This window comes from Hylobates moloch, unplaced genomic scaffold (assembly GCF_009828535.3).
Source record: "Hylobates moloch isolate HMO894 unplaced genomic scaffold, HMol_V3 SCAFFOLD_17, whole genome shotgun sequence".
NCBI classification, from domain to species: Eukaryota; Metazoa; Chordata; class Mammalia; order Primates; family Hylobatidae; genus Hylobates; species Hylobates moloch.
Window position 1 is genome coordinate 32305204 of NW_026652292.1, and position 8076 is coordinate 32313279.

Consider the following 8076-nt stretch of genomic DNA (forward strand, 5'->3'; position numbering starts at 1 on the left):
CTGAACATTTTTTACTTAATATGCATTCATTTCTAATATGTTGGTATAAGATTAAATAATTTTTCTTTTAGTATAGTTCCTTTTACTGGAGATTGATATTGTTTTTCCTGTATTTCATAAGGCCTCATCTAATAATTTATAGTTTATCTTTCTCTTAAGTGGAGTAATATCCTGTTGTGAAGCTGAGTGAACAGCGCATTTACATGTTTACGTTTTTATACTAATCATTAAAAATTCTCTCATACTTAATCTGTTACAATTTTTTTCTTTCCTTTTTTTGAGATGGAGTTTCACTCTTGTCCCTCAGGCTGGAGTGCAGTGGCACGATCTCGGCTCACTGAAACGTCTGCCTCCCAGGTTCAAACTATTCTCCTGCCTCAGCCTCCAGAGTATCTGGGATTACAAGTGCCCACCACCATGCCCAGCTAGTTTTTGTATTTTTAGTAGAGACAAGGTTTCACCATGTTGACCAGGCTGGTCTTGAACTCCTGACCTCAGGTGCTCCACTATCCTCAGCCTCCCAAAGTGCTGGGATGACAGGTGTGAGCCACTGTGCCCGGCCTCAACTTTACTTTTCAAATAATTCAAACATGTCTTATAGAAATGATAATTTTTATTTTATATTGATAGTCCACCAGTTGATCTAGTACTTAACTTACCTGTATAATTATAATAACAATTACATCTGGTGTAAACAGGTTTGCAGACAAACACAATTTGTCTTTGGTAAATAAACACCTCCACTGGTCAGAGCAGTGTGGCTTGCGTGGTCAGCAGGCCTGAAGAGTCAGTTACGGGAAGGTCAGATAAGATAGTTTCTATTATACATGGTTGTTATCATTGTCTGTTCTCTCTCTTAACATGTAGCACTAATATAGATTTTACTGCATATTTTTTTGAGAATTTGGAGCAAGGCTGTTCTGTGGTACAATACACACAGTAAGATAGCCCAGGACTCTCAGTTCGCACAAAGATCCATGGCATATGGCACTGCCAACTTGTGCAGCATCCCGCTGTCCTTAGTCCCTCACTATGTTTCTTCTCTGGTCACTCAAGCTCTTGGCATCTATGCCCATATTTTCCCTACATGTGCACATCAGCCATTTCTTCTCTTAAATAAAACAAAGCACACCAGTTGTCTATCAATACTAAAACTTGGTTTTTAGCCACACAATTCAACCCATTGCCTATAACCACACCCTTGAAGAGCCAGCCCCCATTCATCCAACCATGCAATGATCTTGTTCAACCCCTCACACCCAAAGAGAATGACGCAGTGTCTGGTGGGTCAAATATGCTTTCCAACACACTTGTAGCTTCTATGAAATAGAGTCCAGTTTCAAAGAAGAGAGATCTCTATTGCATGGGCACATCTATGAGTATTTCACAATGTGAAGTAAGAGATTTTCAATCGATCTCACTAAAGTCCCATGAACAACATATAATTCTTCCAATCACATCATCTGCTCTATGACTCACCTCTTCCTGTATCTATTCTGTGATTCTACATATTCATACTAGAATACTAAAGTATGATTCTTTTATTAGTAATGCTTTCTCCAATCAGATATCAGAGTGGGAATTGACTTGAACAGATGCTGTCAACAAGATATTGCCCTCCTGTATTCTCTCCTCTCCATGAGATTTTATATATATATATATACGTATATATATATACACACATATATATGTGTATATATATATGTATATATACATACACACATATATATGTGTGTATATATATATGTATATATATATATAGAGAGAGAGAGAGAGAGACATATAGTAGGTTAGAAAGACATGCCATTGAAACAATCAACAAAATTGACAGCAATCATTAACTAGACCACCCACGTAAAAAGAGAGAAGATTCAAATTACTAAAATCAAGAGTGGAAGAGGAGACATCACTACTGACTTTACAATAATTAAAGGAATTATTAAATAATTAAAAAATAATAAAAAGGAATACTATGATCCACTATATGCCAACAAATTAGATAACCTAAGTGATGGACAAATTTCTAGAAAGATACAAACTACCAAAACTGACTCAAGAAAGAAATTGAAAATTTGAATAACCCTGAACAAGTAAAGTGGTTGAAATAGTAATTTTAAAAATTCCCACAAAGAAAAGCACAGGCCTAGATTGCCTCACTGAAGCATTCTCTCATATATTTAAAGAATTAATGCCAATACTACACAAATTCTTCCAAAATATAAAAGAGGATGGAATACTTTCCATAAACTTTTTATGACCTTTTACCATTTTCTACTAAAGAGCAGATCAAGGCTCCAAGAAAACCTTGTTACTCTGACACACAGGCCTAGATGCTGGCCGCGCACCAGTGTGCTTTTGATATTAATGTTTAATTTATAGAAAAACTCTGAACTAATTGTATGCCTTAAAATAGGCCCTTACAATCTCATGTACCCATCTCTTCCTCAATGCCCCTGAACTTAGAGGGATTAAATGGTTTTAATTTCTGGTCCTGTGTCTCACGAAAGCAGTTCATTTTGATTGTCATCTTCTCCCTGGTCTGAAGATGAGGCTTCAACTGGTGTCAATGCTCAAGATATAGCAGGGGTCAGTGCCTTTTTCAGACCCAGGAATCAAAGCCCTTTAACCTTAGCACAAGGATTAGTTAATAGAATATTTATACTGCAGAAAGTCCTATCATTCTAACATGTCACAAATTAAAACATCTCTACTAAAAATACAAAATGGTGGCATATACCTGTAATCCCAGCTACTTGGGAGGCTGAGGCAGGAGAATCGCTTGAACCTGAGAGGTGGAGGTTGCAGTGAGCCAAGATCATGCGATGGCACTCCAACCTGGGCAATAGAGTGAGACTCTGTCTCAAAAAAAAAAAAAAAAAAAAGGAAAAAAAGAAATTTCTTTCACCAGGTACCCTAAATAATCTCTCTCAAGTTCAAAGTAGTTCCAAAGATCTCTAGGGCAGGGGCAAAATGCCACCAGTCTCATTGTTAAAGCACAGCAAGAATCACCTTTATTCTGCTTCCAACAAATTCCTCATCTCCATCTGAGATAACCTCAGCCTGGACTTTATTGTTCATTTCACTATCAGCATTTTGGTAAAAGCCATTCAACAAGCCTCTAGGAAGTTCTAAACTTTCCCACATCTTCCTGTCTTCTGAACCCTCCAAGTCTCCAGGAAGTTCCAAACTTTCTCACATTTTCCTGTCTTCTTCTGAGCCCTCTAAACTGTTCCAATCTCTGCCTGTTATCCAGTTCTAAAGTTGCTTCCACATTTTGGGGTATCCTTATAGCAGCATCCCAATCTCTGCAGTACCAATTTACTGTATTAGTCCATTCTTACACTGCTATGAAGAAATACCCGAAACTGGGTAATTTATAAAGAAAATAGGTTTAATAGACTCACAGTTCAGCGTGGCTGGGATGCCTCAGGAAACTTACAGTGGAGAATTGCTGAGCAAAAGGGGGAAAGTCCCTTATAAAACCATCAGATCTTGTGAGAACTCATTATCAAGAGAACAGCATGGAGGTCAGCATCCCTGTGATTAAATTACCTCACACTGAGTCCCTCCCATGACATTTGGGGATTACAGGAACTACCATTCAAGATGAGATTTGGGTGGGGACAGAGCCAAAGCATATAAGTGTCCAAACTTAGACAGTCGAGGTGCTTCCTTTCTCCATCAGTTGGGCTTGATCAACCTGCAAAAAAAATTCCTTAGGAATTTCTTAAATTGAAAGGAGCCAATCCCACTGTCTGCTACCCACAAAAGACACTCACTTGCCTGGACACACATACAACATGCAGTTACAAACAAGTCCCCAAGAGTTTTCATACTGAAACAATCAGTGTGCGCCCCTCTCTTAGTCAGTTGGGTTTCTTCAACCTACAAATGGAAATGCCTTTAAAAATGTCCCTAATTGAGTGGAGCAGATCCTGCTGTCTGGGTCCACAAAGGACATTCATCTATCCAGATGCAGATGTCATATTTCAAGGGCTGTCTTTCCTAGGCAATCAGGAACATTGTTGGGGCCAGCAACAGCAAAGCCAGAGAAAAATGAGAAGTTATCACCAGCCAAAATTGAGCAGACAGCTGCTTAGGAAGGCTTCTGAGACTGCTGACACACAGCAGCCCAGCCATGAGCAACATGGTCATGGTCAGGGAACTAAAATCTGTTACCAAAATACCAGGGGTTCAGTTGAGGTCCCGCTGCTCATCACACAGAAAGCCAATTACTGAGACAACAATTTTTGCCAAGGAAGAAGGCTTTAATTGGGTGCTGCAACTGAGGAGATGGGAGATCAGTCTCAAGTCCATCTCCCTGACTGACTAAAATTAGAAGGCTATGCAGCAGGGAAGAAATGTAACTATGTATGGGAAAACAGGAGCCCAGGAGGGCTAAGGAAGCAATCATAATGAATGAGGAGCCATTATCTCCTGAGTTTCAGGTCTTTGATACCTTTTGAGAGGCCTAAACTCATTGTCTGGCTCTGCTTCAGAAGAAAAGTATCAATTTCTATGTTTATAAAAAGAAATAATAACTGATTATGGCAGATGTCCCAGACTTTTTGGCACCAGCGACTAGTTTCGTGGAAGACAATTTTTCCACAAAGTGGGAGCAGGGGGTGAAATTGGGGTGAAACTGTTCCACTTCAGATCATCAGGCATTAGTTCGATTCTCATAGGAAGCACGCAACCTAGATCCCTTGCATGTGCAGTTCACAATAGGGTTCACACTCCTATAAGAATCGAATGCTCCCGCCGATCTGACAGGGGTCAGGGCTCAGGCAGTAATGCTCACTCGCCTGCTGCTCACCTCCTGCTGTGTGTCCTGGCTCCTAAGAGGCCACCAGAGCAGTACCGGTCTGTGGCCCAGGGACTGGGGACCCCTGGTCTATGGGACTATTGGATCTGTTTCAATTAAAGCACACAACAAAGGGATAGGAAGGAAATTCCTTAACCTGATAAAGGACATCTAAGAAAACCCCATAGCTAAGGGTATGTTTAATGGCAAAAAAAAGCTGAATACTTTGTCTGTGAAATCAGGAAAAAGACTCTAACAAATTCTATTCTACGTTGTCCTGGAGAGTCTAACCAGGACAATTAGCCAAGTGAAAGAAGTAAAAAGCCTCCAGACTGGAAGAAAGAAGTAAAACTATCACCATATGCATAAACATGATTCTAGATATAGAAAATTGTCTACATTCACAAGAACCCACAAGGAAAAAAAGAAACCCACAAGAAAAAAACTATTAGAACAAATAAATTAGTTCAGAAAAATTGTAGGATATAAGATAAATATATAAAAAGCAATTGTATTTTTATAACAAGGAACTGACAGTATGAAAAGGAAGTTAGGAAGACAAATCCATGTGTAATAGCATTCAAAAGAAAAATAAATACTTAGGATTACATTTAACAAAAGAACTGAGAACTATGAAACACTATTGAAAAAAATGTTTTAAAACTTTAAGAATGGAAAAATATCCTGTGCTAATGAATTAGGAGGTTTGATATTATAAATGGCAATGCTCTCAAAATTGACCTTCAGATTTAATGGAGTTCTGTCAAATTCCAGCAGCCTTTTTTTATAAACTAGTAAATTAATCCTAAAATTTATATGAAAATGCAAGAGACCTAAAATATGTAAAACAATCTTGAAAAAAAAGGAAAAATAAAATTGGAGATCTTAATTTCCTGATTTCAAAACTTACTACAAAGTTATAGTAATAAGGACAGTGTAGTGCCACAAGAAGAATAGATATATAGATGAATGGAATAGAATTGCGAATGTAAAAAAAATAACCCTGTATAATGTGGTTAATTGATTTCAGGCAAGAGTGGCAAGACAGCTGAAAGGAGAAAGAGCAGTCTTTCAACAAGTAGCTTTTCCATCAACTGGATATACATATCCAAAAGACTTAAGTTCCTATATAATTTTTTTTGAGATGGAGTATCACTCTGTAGCCCATGCTAGAGTGCAGTGGCATGATCTCCACTCACTGCAAACTCCACCTCTTGGGTCAAAGCAATTCTCCTGTGTCAGCCTCATGAGTAGCTAGGACTACAGGTGCCCACCACCGTGCCTGGCTAATTTTTGTATTTTTAGTAGAGATGGGGTTTCACCATGTTGGCCAGGCTGGTCTTGAACTCCTGACCTCAAGTGATCTGCCTGCCTTGGCCTCCCAAACTGCTGGGATTACAGGTGTGAGCCACTGCATCCAACCCAGTTCTATATAATTTGTACATGATGTTATTCTTTCTAGAGAAGTCGTGAGGAGAACCTTGGGACTGCTGGTGTGCTTCGGGTCTTCAGCAATAAGATTTTTCAGTAAGAAACCAAAGGCTGACACCTTCCAGGCCTCGAACGAGGGTACAGCTAGTGAGAAGGTGATGGAAGGGGATGGAGCAGCTGCACAGCCAGGCAGTCGTTCTTAACATCTTTGAGGTCACAGACGCATGATAATAAGGAAGAGCTACAAATATCTCTAGAAAAATGGAGAGCAAGTTTTGCACACTATTGTGAGGGGTTTCCTGCCCCTCCCACCCCAATCTATGTTTGGGACCCAAGTTAGAGCGCAGATGGATATGCCGGCAAGAGCAATGCTCTGATCTGGTCTGGCTTCTCCAGCAACAGAGCTTCAGGTAATTGCTAAGTCCTGAAGAAGAAATATACACCTTTGGCCATTCATATGGGGCTGGAAATCCAAAAAAAGAAAATCTCTTCTCTTATTCTCACCACAAATTTGTACCTGAGGGGCTGAAGGAACCAACATGAGAGTGCTGAGTGAGGAGAATGGCAACCTCCCTCTGCTTAAATCTGTTTTGTGTTGTGGTTCTCTGCACGGAATTTTGTTTGGAAAGTAAATGAGTTCTACTGCTTAAAAAGCTCTGAATTCTAATGAATAGGGCATGAATTCAGAATCGCACTTGGGTCCCAATTCTATTCCTGCAAGTGCCTCTCACCTACACTGTCCTAATCTGCAAAATGGGAGAATAACATTACTTTAGAGAGTTACTCTGTGATGGAAGAACATGGTTCATTGCCTGTCACACAGGTATTTGGTGCATGTGAGTTTTCTTCACTGTCTGCTTTAATCAAGAAGATAGCAAATATGGCAAGTGATATTAGAAAATATTTAACCATGTTTCTCCTTCCCCCATTAAATTCATCTTTGTCCCTCTCCCACCAGTTACCCATTGCTCCAAGCAAAAATTGTCATCCTAGAATACAGACTTTAAATTCCTGCCCTTGGCCTTTGAGATGCATGCATTTGCATAACCACTAAATATACAACTCTTGCAGAAGCTACTGCTTCTCTCAACATCCATTCTCTCCTTCTTTCTTTAACTAATAGTACCTCCAATTTTAGTTGGGCATATAGCAATCCTCTCTTCAGACTGTATTACCCTTCATCCCTTGCAGCTAAAGTGCCCACAGTGACTGCTTTCTGGCCACAATGTTATGAGCAGAAGTAACTTTCAGATCATATCCTTAAAAAGGAACCCCGTCACTTTCTCCTTTTTATCTTCTCTCTCAGAGATGAAATGGGATCATGGTGCCGGTAAGCTAACCTCAAATCAATATGTAGACAAGAGCAGCCACCTAGGAAATGAAAGATAGACCGGGTTCCTAATTGTATGAGCTCACGGAGCTGCCTGCCTGCTGTGGATAATCCACTAATTGAGAGAGCAATAAATTTGTATCCTTGCTAGAGCCACTATGTTTCTGGGTCTCCCTGTTTTGGCGGCATAGCTCAACTAACATATATAACAACAACAAAAAATCCTTTATTAAATTCCAAAGTTTCCTAAGACCGATGATAAAGTGAAAGCAAGAGTTGGCAATACATTACCATTTTCTTGGAAAGCGTCTGGAAAGAATGATTGTATCTTAATCACTTAGCCCAGGGGTATGCAGTGTGACCAAAGGCAGAGCCCTTGCTCCTGCTTTTTTAGGAACCCCTGCTGATTCTCTGTGACAATTCCATGAGCAGTATCACTGAGGTTCACTTTTAAGGTTGACTTTACTTTTTTTTTCGTGAGACAGGGTCTCACTCTGTCACCCAGGCTGGA